Below are 14,018 nucleotides of genomic sequence, written 5' to 3' on the forward strand. Positions count from 1 at the left end.
ACATGGTTGAATGAATGGTGTTAAAGTTTCCATTTAACATAAAGCTCGTTTCACTTGATTGTCAATTTTTTTTGCCTAGACCAACTATTGATACTTTTCTTAGGTTCAACTTTGATGACCCATGAAGCATGAGTCACTTGGTTTGTGTGGAGTTTAGTCTCTCTATCAAGTCTGATGGTTAAATCTTTTAGGGAAGGACCAAGGGCATGTCCTACTTGTAGGGGAAGTAAATTATTTAACGAGGCATACATGCGTCCTACTAGTGGGAAAATCTGGCACAATGTTGGTGATAACATCTTATTATTGGGCAAGGCTTGCTGTTTGGGCAAATTGTTGCCAATGATCATATTTTTTTTTTAAATGGTAAACAATATGATCTTGTGTTGCTTTTGAAAACTTTGGCAAGCCCACGTGAGAATTTTTTCAAAGAAGTTTCTACATGCCATGTATAAGCTCTTAAAAAGTTTGGTAGATAGATGTAGTTGAATGATTAAATGGAAATTTTGGGTGTATGTTTTCACGCTTGGACTATGCTTTTGAAAACTTTGGCAAGCCTACGCGAGAATTTTTTCAAGGAAGTTTCTACATACTTTTTATAAGCTCTTAAAAAGTTTGGTAGATGGATGTAGTTGAATGATTAAATGGAAATTTTGAGTGTATGTTTGCACACTTGGACATTGTTTGGAACTTTTTGGAGTTCCAATCGTGTGAAAAGTTTTTTTGACATTTCGTGTGGAAGCTTCTTTTTTGGACATTTGAAGTGGACACTCCAAGATATAGAATTCATTTTACAACTTGTGTGTGCCTAATTGATGTGTGGAAGTCCGCTTGAATCATAGTATGTTTTACAAATCTCCCAATTTTAAAATAACTTGTGTGCGTAATTGATGTGTGGAGGTCCACTTGAATCATATGTTTAAAAAAAAACTCAATTCAAATTTTAAAAGTTCAAGCATTAAGATTGACATTGTTGAATGAATAGTGTTAAAGTTGTTTCCATTTAACATAATGCTCTTTTCACTTGATTGTCAAATTTTTTTGTCTGGACCAACTATTGATAGTTGTCTTAGGTTCAACTTTGATGATCTATGAAGCATGAACCACTCTGTTTGTGTGGGGTTTAGTCTTTATCAAGTCTCATGGTCAAATGTTTTAGGGAGGGACTAAGGGCATACGAGTGTCCCACTAGTGGGAAAATTTGACATAATGTTTGGGCAAACTGTTCTTCCATTCAATATTAGGGTTATCTTCGGTCTAGGCTTTTTTTAATATGTTTAAAAAATAGTGATAACGGAGACATTAAAAAAATGAAATAAACCTAAAAGAACAATGTTAATGTGTAATTTATTTCAAGGCAATGTAATTAGTAATTGGGAAATAAGTAAAAGGTAATGACAGATTCAAAATGAGTATGGTAATGGAAATTTCAAAAATATCATGAAACAAGTGTTGCATGGTAGCTTAGCCTTTGCCACTTAAGTTAGAAATTATGCTTTAAGAAAAATAGCATATAGAAGGTCCTAATATTATAAAAAAACAAATAACAAAAAATGTGATTTGATATCAATCATCAAACAAAATAAAAAGAGTTCAAGATCTTCATTACCCATGACATTACATACATCCAATGTCTTATTGCAAGCTTTGGATATATATATATATATATATATATATGCATGCAAAGAAATGAAAAACACGATGATTGTATGCATTTATGAGGCAAGGGAAGAGATGAGCATATTACATAATTCTAAAATTTTCAAATTATATGCATCATCTCCTTTGTCATGTGGTTCCAAAAGGAACATATACATTTATCCATGGTTCTTTGCAAAAGCTTCACTAAAGAGATAACTTTTGGAAATTACAAATATTTGGAAATAGGTCATGTATTCTAGAAATACGATGTTCATTGATGTAAAGTAATAGCTAATTGTTAATAGCCTTTGACAATGTTCTTATGTGATCCTCATCTTCAGGGTAGAGCCTTGCTAAGATGAAAGAGGCTTTGCATCATTCACTGCATTTTGAATAGAGGGATTGTAAATGCTCAGAAAGAGCCGGAGATTTGCTTGTAAAGTCTATAATCTTATAGGCAATATACACATACTGCAAAAAAACCCTCTCCAAGCTTGTATCAAACAATGAAAGAAAACATGTTCCATATTTGTTTATTTCTTTATTATTAATACTACATTACAAATGCTTTCTTTTGCTTTGAAAAAAATGCTTTTATTATTTACAAATCAATGGTAGAATGCCCTCCACTATATAGTTCCAATAATTAGGCTCTTGACAAGCAAGGTAATATCGTCTCCAACAATAATGTTTGGATTTGAATATCAACCAAGTAATAGAAAACTATCACCGATTATTGAGGATTGACTATCAACTAGAGAAATCATATAAATTGTATTGTCTATGTACCAAAATTCAAACAAAACTAAGGTCTATAAAGCACAAGTTTTTGCACTTATAATCCTAGTAAGAATTAATGAGCGAACAATTGAAAGAAATGGTATTAATCTTCACTTTCATTTAAAGAGAAAAAACAAAAACAACAAAGCAATGTGCAAACATGGAGCCAATCCATGCTTCCTTCAATTAATCCACTTTGCAAGATTGCTTTTAGGGCCTCTCGCTTGCAGTGGAGATGCAAAAATCCCTCCCATGTGAAAGTGTTGAGTGCTACCATTTTATCATGAATTTTGTCTAGTGTTTCTTTTTGGCTCTACCCCTCTGGCTTTGAGATCATGTTGGGGAAAGAACCAAAGCCAACATTTGTTGATAAGATGTTTCTAACTGCTTTACTCCCAGATTTGTCATTACTTTTGATTTGTTACAAATGTCTATGAAGTTAATGGAACATTCCTCCACCTATTGTTAAGTTGGTGAATGAGGTAGTAATGTCATTACAAATCTTGTTTGAAATCAAGGAGAGCTTTCCCTTAAGTCAGTGGATCATTGATAGATGGCATTAGTTCCAAGAGCTCGATGTATCTCTTTAGTCACTTGACATGCCCTTCCAAATTGTTTTCCATCTACAAAGAAGGCACAACAACATGTCATAGAATTAAATCATAGTTTATTGTCTATTATATTTCAAAGAAATCCAAGAAATTGGTTGGTTTTACATTAGTAATTCACTAAATACATTAAATGAACTTTTTGACAGATGGCACGAGTTTTGAGAGCATTGTATATATCTCTTTAGTCACTTGACATGCCTTCACAAATAACTTATTATCAACAAATAGCTTGCAACAACATTTCATAAAATTAAATTACACAACTTATTTTCTATTCTATTTAAAATAAATCCAAGAAATTAGTTTGGTTTTATATTAGTGATATGCTAAATGGATTAAATGCGTTGTTATCTTTTAAGTTAGAGTTTAAGAATAACGGCATGAATAGTACAATTATATCTGAAAATTATGTCAAAATTATGGTAGATAGTTATCTACATAGCGCAAAGGCTACATAAGATCTTCAAAGTCATATAGCCCAATCACATGTTTGAAAAACAATTTTTTGAATAATATTGAAAATTATATATTTATTTTCAAAGTTGAACATTGTAACTTGCATTGGTCAATGCTAAACTAATAATAGTCAACAAACAAATCCATTGCTAAAGTCCCACCACATAGTGGATGTACAACCACAAGTTTTTATTACATTAAGCAAGGCATTAGAAAGTTTTGAGTCAACTAAGCCATATATAAGCTTTTGTAATGAAGGGTGGATGATATATATTTAAGGTGGGGGGATAATGCAATAGTTATTAAAATGAAGTTGGTAATTAAGAGATTTAGTAATAAAGGGGGCATAATATATATTTAAGGTGGGGAGGGTGCAATAGTTATTAAGATGACGTTTTAAGTGTGCTGAGCAATAATGGAGCATATTGCTTAGAGTAGGGGTAATCAAATTTGAACAAAATTTCATAACACAATGGAGTAGAGTTGTGGAAATGAACTATTTGGGGAAAGCCTTATTACAAATTTGAAGGCAATTTTTCTAGGTAGCATTTGGCTTCATTTGTAATTATGATATTTGTTGATCAAGTTTAGTTGCCACTGTTCTTATATGGGTTGTTCCCTCTTTTTTTGTGCATTTTTCTCTCTAGAAGATACAATGAGAACTTAGGTTTTGGTATTGAGAATTATGCATCTTGAAGCCATGGCTAGCAACAAAGAAAGACAAAGCAGGGGAAATTTGGTTATTAAGGGTTGTGCAAAGGGTCTAGAACATGCAAGGCCACTTCAAATCCAAACTTGGAAGCCTTAAAGAATAGGCTTCAAATATCTACAATGGAAACAATAGTGGTATACAATAGTAGGTTCTTTGTAGAAGTTAGGATAGAAGTAAAGGAAATGGAGAAATTGGGAAGAGAGTTGTAGGTATTTAAGACCCAATGATAAGATAGGCAAAAATGATTTGAGTGATCTATGTCACATGGTTTAGGTGAAGTAGAGACAATAAATTATTGAAGGCATGAAATTGTATTGGATATAAAATTTTCCTTATGATCAATGCAAGAGGTAATCAACCTATTAAAATCCTTGACAAGTTATGTCAACCCAATTAGAAAAATGGAAATTTGTTCAATATAATCTAGGAGTTGGAGGAGTTGAGAAGCAAGAGGAGGAACAACTGCAATGATAAAGAAAGAGGATGGGTACAATGCATATGAAAAGGGAACTACAAGAATGTGTATGGGTGGAATGTTGCATATGACTAACTTGTTGAATTGGCTTTTGAAGTAGGGCATTGTGCATGGTTGGCTTGAAATGGTGAATAAAGGTCTTTGTCAAAATTTGAAAAAGTTTTCATATATTAAGATTAAATGGGGAGTGCAAAGTGTTTCTATTTAAAAATGATTCAACAAGAATATTTAGATTTTTTGAAATTTTTTTCTCGGCATTGTCATCGAGGTGGAAAATTTGTCCAGACAAAAAAACTTGCCAGAATCCAACCAAATTTTCCTCAAAAAATCTGCTAGGAGTGTGTGAATCTTGTTTTTGATGGTGGAAATGGATTCTACACCATCAAAAATACCTAGGGCACCCAAAATATTGAAACTTGACAACTATAACCCAAATTTCCCAAAAAAAATTCTGGATTTTACGGAATCACACCAAAATTTCCATTGTTTTTAGGGAAACTTTGAAGCCTTGTTAGACTACACTTTATTTTCAATTAAATTTTGGTTATATATAAGGAAATATCCAGCAGATCCACTCGAAGGAATCATTTCTTGCTAGCTTATTAGCAAAGCCTAATCCCGAGAGCATCGAGGAGAATTGACTATGTGACCTCCTATTAGCTAGGTGCTTTTAACAATGAGAACTCGACCAATTGAGCTAACCCTCAAGGATTAAGATTTGCTAGATGTTAAACAAATAGGCTTTGTGTATCACATCTTTATTAGATTTTTCTTTGTTAAACAAATAAAATGTTAAATCTGCCCTTTGATATAAAATTATATTTCTAAAACACTTAAATATTTACTTCAAAATAAAATATTCTTAAAACATTGAATAGTTTCTTTTGAGTGAATTATGTGAAAAATAAGAGTTTTCAATGTAATTTTCTAATGGATAATGTTTGATCTAAAGAAAATGCTCCTCCTCTAACTAGCATTCACATTTAGGTTCATTGCAGGTAATAGTGTCTCACAAGGTTGAGCTTTTATGGAATTTCCTTGTTTTTCCATTGTTCTCCTCAACTTTTTCCAAGGCTTTAAAATCCTAAGCTAATGTGATTGTGTTACTAGTGAAAAGAAAAGTATGTATAATAAATTTTAGTTATGTCACTTTTAGTGGCAATTAATTAAGTGAAGGGTTATGGTGTGAAATTGAATGATGTGTGTGTATCACAAGGTAGAGCTTTTGTTGCATTTCCTTATTTTTCCACTCCTCTCTTCAACCTTTTCCAATGCTCTAAAATCCTATGCTAATGTGAGTGTGCTACTAGTAAAAAGAAAAATGTCTACTAAATTTTAGTTATGTTGCTTTTAGTGGCGATTAATTAAGTGAAGGGTTCTGGTGTAAAACTGAATGATGTGTAATTGATTCATCTTGAAGGAAATGTATGCAAGATACATGCATAAAATAATACACTTTTAATGAAAACTCACTAAAGTAGGGTGAGATCTTTTAGTTCAAATATGAATGTAGGTTCTTGGCACACTTTCATTTCACTCTGAACAACAATAATAAGATTTGAAACAAAACAAAAAAATAAACAAACAGTTCAAAACAAAACAAAAGAAAGGGCACCCAAAACCTAAAAACCCTACCTATTACCAATTATGCAACAAAAAGATTTGAAGACTCAACACATTAAACTCTACCTCAAGTGTACCTTAGGGAATCAAACCAAAATAGGATTCAAGATTCTTAAGATGACCCAAAATCGACTAAATCTAAGGTAATTTGAGATGTCTTTTGGGCTTAGGAGTTTGCAAGAAATTCTTAGGAAGGTAGAAGAAAAACTTTGAAAAACCCTATTGTATGGCTTCAATAATATGTCTATGGCAAGACAAAGCGTTGAAATGCTCTCTGAGACTCCCATAGAGTGTTGGATAAAGGTTCAATTCTTTGTCAATGCTTTCTAGTTGTTGATTAGGTTTTTAGTTCCAAACTAGGCAAAAATTTTGAGATCTATTACTACTGGAAGTTCTAATGACTACTCGAAAACAATGAAAATAAAGAAAATAAAACAAACTAGTAGTCAAAGAGCTAAAGGAAAAACACACAGGGTTGTTTCGCTAGTATGGTTGCTAAGTCTACTTTTTTCTTTAGCTCTTTGACTTCTTGTCTGTCTACTTTTCTTTCTTTTCATTCTTTTTGAGTAGTCTTTAGCACTTCTGGTGGGATTAGATTTGAGAATTTTCACATGAAATTTGAGGATCTAAACCAAAACCTCAACTAACACTCTTGGTGAGCACTAATAGAACATTAAAGTTCTGTCCAACGTTATGTGGGGAGTCTCCTAGAGTGTTGCAACACTTTGTTTGGACATACACAAAGTGTTGAAGCAATGTAGTGGGGTTTTTCAAGGCTTTTCTTATGTTAAAAATGAAACCAAAGTTAAGACATTGAATATTTGCTTTTAACACAGCATGTAACAAATGAGAGTGTATTTTCAATTCCAACACCTTACATACAAAAAACAAGAATGCTAGAAATAATCTCTCTCTCTCTCTCTCTCTCTCTCTCTCTCTCTCTCTCTATATATATATATATATATATATAGATATAATGGATGATTTTTTTTTTGGTAGTGAAGAAAGAAAATTTTGAAACCACATGGAAATTGAATTGTTTGGATTATGTAAATTTCAACACGGATCACCATTTAGAAAAAGAAAGAGTTGGAGGAGTTTTAAAGCGTTTGACAATCTCACAAGGAACTACTAATGTATGGAAATGATGACAATTAAAGAGCCAAAAGATTCATAAAAGGCGGGGTAGCTACACTAGGGTGGAATGAACTTACAAATTTGTGTAATACAAAGGAAATCTCATTTAAACATAATAAAATAGTGCCTTTGAATGGGGCATTAAGGAGTCAAGGCATTGTAATGTTGGCATGCCAATTAAATAGGTGGTGGCTTGATCATTCTAGGAATGCTTATGAAGGTGATTCGTGAGAAAGGGAAGGGCCTTGATCTATTTTGGTTGGACCTCCATATTCTAATTTTAAAGTTGGTCATCCCTTTAAGGAGGAGTATTAACTAGTGCCATAATGCTTGATATAGGTTGGGATATGGAGATAGTGATGGAGGGATTCACCTTTCATAGAGGTAACTAAAGATTGAGATGGGTTTTGTCAACACCATGAAGGAGAGTTTTGGAAGTGGGTTATTTAGGCTTATGCATTATTTCAAATTCCAAGGCATTTCTCTTGGATAACACTTGGATTTGTTTGCCATAATGGAATCTATTGATCTGGTTTACTCTATCATTGTTTTGGTATTGGTTGATCCCTATTTGTTTGTTCATTTTCCTATCCAAAAAATATAGATAGAGTCTAGGTTTGGTGTGTTGGAATTTTGTCATGTACCTAACAATCCTTAGGCATTTTTGAGGATACAAAGTACTCCAAAAACCACCAAATCTTCTCTAATGCCAAATTGAATTGAAAATTGATTGGATGTAACATTCAACAACATAAGAAAAATTATAGCAACCTTGAACTTTCATTTACCTTGCATCATATCGCGATCATGATCCGTGACACTAAGTTTCATAAAAAATCCCTTTGCGATGTGAAAACGCAATTAATGCACATTCAATGCACTCCCATAGTGAAATTGTTATATAGATCTCCCCCTAGTCATTTTCACAGTGATATTTTGTCGTAAGCCTTCCTTGCTCTGTTGTTTTGCACCAATTGGAAACACCTTTGTTGCTCGAGTTTGCGGTGCGTTGTCTGGAGTTGTAACACCTGCGATAACACATGAACGTGGTCACATAACATTTTAATCCATGGTTATGTAAATTAAATCTATACATGTAGAATTGAACAACTATAAAATCATAAACCCATAACATGAAAAACAACTTCTATGTAATAACACAATAGAAGAATACTTATCTTTCTAGGAAAATAATCATTCAGTGGGTTGCAAATGAAAAATGTTCCTCGTAACCTTAGGTCCTTTTTCAACCTTAATTTTTCTATGACATGGGCTACCCCCAAGCGAAAGCTATGAATTTACAAGGGAGAAGTTCTAAGGTCTGACTATAAGTCCTCTTACTTAACTCATAACCTTGAAAATTCTTACAGGGAAGAAATACCTCTACAATGATCCCAATTAATCATTACTCTTATCAATTAGCTTGCACAACATCAAGAATGTGATCCCTTGTTTTGTTATTTAATCCCTCAAGCTATCTCAATTTCCTTCTAGTGCTCCAACATGTCGCTCATGGAGTCTCTTTGTTGGGACTTTAGGGATTATTACTTGTAGGATAGATTTCCCTATGTTTCAACAATTAACCCAATCACCTATAAGGTTACATAAACTTTATGGTTGCAGTTTGCTCATACATTCCTTATAGTAATATGGATTTTCTCATAATCACATAAAATCAATACCTTGGATGGAAATACACCTTTAATTTTTCATAAAATACTCATCATATTCTTCAGAGAATAACTAGCTCTCTAAACTTTGTACCTATTGTACAATGAACATACTCCCATCATGCAACAACTAATAATAATTCCTTCATTCTCAAATATATAATATAATATTTTCATTCCATTCTCCCACCATGTGTCCTCATGAGAAGTCCATGTTTCACCTCTAATCCCAAGTTTAATTTGATTTAAGAAAATTCTAATACTCAAGGTTTTATAATCTAGAGACTAATAATCAAGGATTGAGAACTTGGGTTAAATTACCCATGAAGGCCCTTATTCCTTTAGTCCCCTTAATATTCCTTTAAGCACACCTTTCACTTCCTCCACTTGTGTAATCACAAACCCACATTTCTTTTTTGTCCTTTTTTGTTTGCATCTCTCAAAACAATGTAAACTTTGAAACTGGAACTGACACTGTTACCCGTTTCGTAGAGATACAAAAAAGTGACCCGATTTTGAAAAGGGGCGATGCAGAACACACATGTTTTTTTTAGAGCATAGTTTTTGGCACTCTAATTTTTTTATGTACATTACGTTTTAGAATGGTAGTGATTTTCACGCCGATTAAAAAAAGTGGTGATTCTGCATCAGGTTTTTTTTTAAAACACCTATTTTTTGACTTTAAATTTTCTAATGTATAAAATGTAAATATTTATTTTCTAAATTTAATTTTTGAAGTGGTCTTCTTCATAACTTCTTGTTTTTTTTGTGTGAGGTTTTTATTGTTTTGCATATTTAAAGAAAAAGGTCGATATTTTGAATTTTCGATATTCCACATATTTATACATCGTTAATTAAATTTTCAATGCACATGAAATAATTGTTTCTAATTTTTTTTATTTTTATTTTTTATTTTTTATTTTTCTAACAATTGACATAAAAATAATCATTTTTCAACATAAATATAACTAAAAAACTACACATTTTGATAGTTTTTTGCTAGAAATGACATGTCAAAATCACAATTTTTATAGGAAAATTTTAACTAAAAATGGTTAAATAATAGATTTTGTTTTGTTTTTGTTTTTGTTTTGTTTTTTTTTTTTCATGTCGAAAAAATAATAATAATCACTGTTTTTTTCAAAAAATAATGATTAACATAAAAATTAATGCGAAAATCACATAATACAAATATTGAACGCATAACAACATTAATTGAGTGCTTATATTCTCATAAAATGTCAAAGTCAAAGCATTACAAGTATAACTAATTAATAGTTACAAAAAATGAGTTTGATTTCTAAGCATAACTTAAATTTAATCAACAATATCACGTAATCCAAACTCTTTGTCCTCTAGAGTTTCATCATTGTTTTCTTCCACAATATTTACTGCTTCATTTTGCTATTCTAATGGATCTTTGATGTCTGTGAATCTCCCAATGTATGCCTTTCCAATCATTCCGTGTAATGGTGGTTGGGGTTCCTTTGCCTTTTTTGCCACATGTGATTCACTAAAGTCTCATTTCTTCAAACCAATTTCTTGCATTGCATCTACAAGAAATTGAAGAGCATTAATTATATGCTGAATAAAATTGCACTGTATTGGATCTTTTTCAATGGCAATGCAATTTCTTCCTTTTTGAAGGCAACATGCTAGTGTTGTACTTAATTATCAAGCACAAAAGAAATAATGAAGTAAATTAGTACAATAGCATATAAATTAAGAAATAACATATTGAATTTCAATTCCATATAATAAAACTTACATGAGCCGGAAAATAAACACAGAGCCCAATCTCCTTCATTTGAACATATGTCTATAAGATAGTTAATCAATAACTGTGGTTTTTGATAAATGTTAACTATCTCTCCTTTTGCTTCTTTGTCTTCATATGTTAGTTTTCTCACAACAACATCGTAAGTCAGTACTTGACTATGACTATATAGCTATCATCTTTTACCCAACTATCAATATGGATTAACTCATAATAATTTATAAATGGTTGATCATTTTTTTTTTCTCGGCAAGGTTAACTACTTTTCTATTAATATATACAGATAACTTTACATTCAAAGAAACTGGCTTCCCAGGGCCATCTGCGGCTCATGGGTTGCATATTCAGACTTGTTCCATTGCCGCGCAGGGCTATAAGATCAGAGAGATCAAAATTTAAAATGCTAAGCGTTTCCAAAATGGCTCCATAACAACCCACGCAGGGGCAATTCCACAGAGACCTACAACCCAGACAGACTATGGAAACCGGATTCATAACTATGGACATACAAAAAACCAGGCAATCATCAAGGATTTGCGCCCAACAAGAGACATCGTCCCCACTGCAAAGGTGGAGACTGCATACAGTAACTAGCCACAAAAAACACAGACGACCAAGTAAAAACAGGAAATTGAAATTGTTCCTACCCCGAAACCCGAGATGAGAGAGGAAGGCAAAAAACACAGGACCACCTCCAGAGCTAATCCTCTGGCTCTTCTTCCATCGCCGTCGGAGTGTGCTCTGGTTCTGGATGCGCGGGAGCTTGATGTTGGTTGGGGAATTGAGAGCGGTCTGTCCCGGAATTGCTCTCCTCACTCGCCGGTTCCTCCACTGGGAGCTTCCCGCGACCACTTGCAGAGCCTTCTGCTTCAATTGACGTCTCCCCCATTGGGAGCTTACCCTTACCTCGTGCATTGTTGTCTTCCGCGAGGACCAGAGATGATTCTTCTGCGTTCTCCTCCTGAATTTGGGTGAAAAGCACAGAGATGTGTGCGTTGATGCCTGGATTATCCCCAGAGCCTCCCAGAGTGAATATAACAGAACCGAATGCAGGTAGCTTGGGCTCCCCTCCACTAGAGCTGCCCACTTCCATAACTTGATAGGCCGGGATAGGGGTGGCTCCCATCCTTCGGTAACAATAACAACAACAACAATGATGATGAATATCTGCAGTTGGGGGGCTAGAGGATTCTCCACGCCCTGGTCCTCTGCGACAAGGCATCCTCTCCCGCACCATAATAGCCACCAAACCTTTGTTTCGTTCCCCTGCAGATGAGGTTCGGCACTGTATCTGCGACCTCCCTACAACGTGAAATTGCCAATTGGAGACAGAGCAAAGTATAAATAGACGACTAACCATTCCAGGGAACGAAGGTATGTTATAAACCTCCGCCCCTCTCTCAACCTCCAGCTCACAGCAAAATCGCTCAACGCTCTGTGAATTCCCCTTGCCAGAATGAGCTCCCTTCCCCAAGCAAACCACATACTTAAACCGCATAGCATGTCGAATGAGATGACCAGCATTGAATGCCCCTCGCATGACAGCCATTCCTTCCCTCGGCTCCATTAAGGATGCTCAGAGGCCGCTTCCGTTGTGAAGTTTCGGCGGCTTGCAGCATTTAAGGTTGAAGCGCCATCACGTGGCAGCCCATGCCCAGCATGTGGCTCGCCATTAAATATCTCAATGCCACCCGCATCCGGGGTATAAATGGTTGATCTTTACGGCTAAGAAGATTTGATTTTTGCCCGTAATATGAAATAGTAAAAGTTCAATTAACTTGTACATAAATGAATTTTTTAACATTAATCAAATATACATTTTAAACGTCTTACCATGTAAGTTGCGTCCTTGAGTTTGTTTTCCCCTTGAAGCCTGACAATAACATTGCCAATTGTGTGTCTGAATGAAATGTCACAAATCTCCATAATGGTGATGATGTGACTTCTAGAAATCCCGCAACCACTTTACTAAGATCTTGATAAGTATAAGGGTCACTATCATAGTCAATGTTTGGAATATTGAAACCATGGGGAATATCTGCAATAACTAGGGCATAATCCTTTTTAGGTGCGATTTTAGCAATGTCTTCACAATCGCCTTGTATTACTTGATATTGAATAGTGTCAAGCCTATTCCAAATGAAATGAGTAAGAGTTGGATCAAGTTCAACATTCTTAAGACGTTGCTCCTTCGGTCTTTCGATCTTAATTTTTTCAATAAAGGATCTGAAACTATTTGGTGCTCCATTTGCATCCTTCCTCATCTTTAATAAATAAACAATATATGTGTAAGCTATAAAATAAAAATAGTATACAGATGAATAAAAATGAATGTATAAATCAACATACCTTTTTAAATCCAAGATATATTTTTTTTAATGGATGTAGAACTTGAATCTGGATAGTTGCGTACAACATCATCCCAACTATCTTCATTCAACAATTTAATCATTTGTTCTTTAATTTTCATGTAACTTTGTGACTGCATAGATAAAGTAAAAAAAGTTAATATAATGATATGTATAACAAATACTACCAAGAACAATATGTTATATTTAAAAGAAAATTGTAATCTAGAAATAAGTCAAAATAATTCAACAAACTTACTTTTGAAATTCCTCAAACATTTCCTCCAATGATAATTCCCTTGACCTCACATGAGATAATATTGCTTTGACAAGTTTTTCATCCTTCACTCCTTGCAATGCTCTCCAAGGTGTGATAGTCATATCTTCTGGAAGCTGCTTCATTTCAGGGCCTGATTTACTATTGCTACATATCAATGGTTTAGACCTTTTGACCTTCTGGTTTTTAATGCCAATGTTCTCTCACATGCTAAAAATATCATTAATCAATTCCCATATCTCTCCAGTTCTAAATTCCAACTGGAAAATATTATCAATACCTTTGAATAAATCAGTGTTTACTCTGCCGCCTTTTGAATTTATTTTCTCTTCAATTGATAACCTATTTCCATACAACATTCATTTCAGAAATCTATAGTAACATTTAGCTTATCCCCGTTACATTTTTCTTCAAATTTACTACGAATAAATTTAACCCTTTGGATGAAAGTCATAGACATCGTATATTCATTATCTGAATTATGATCCCATGCCACTAACTTTGCTTCTGTATC

This window comes from Pinus tabuliformis, chromosome 2_2 (genome assembly GCF_031772625.1).
Source record: "Pinus tabuliformis cultivar Carrire ecotype Pingquan chromosome 2_2, CPIR1, whole genome shotgun sequence".
In the NCBI taxonomy this organism is placed as follows: Eukaryota; Viridiplantae; Streptophyta; class Pinopsida; order Pinales; family Pinaceae; genus Pinus; species Pinus tabuliformis.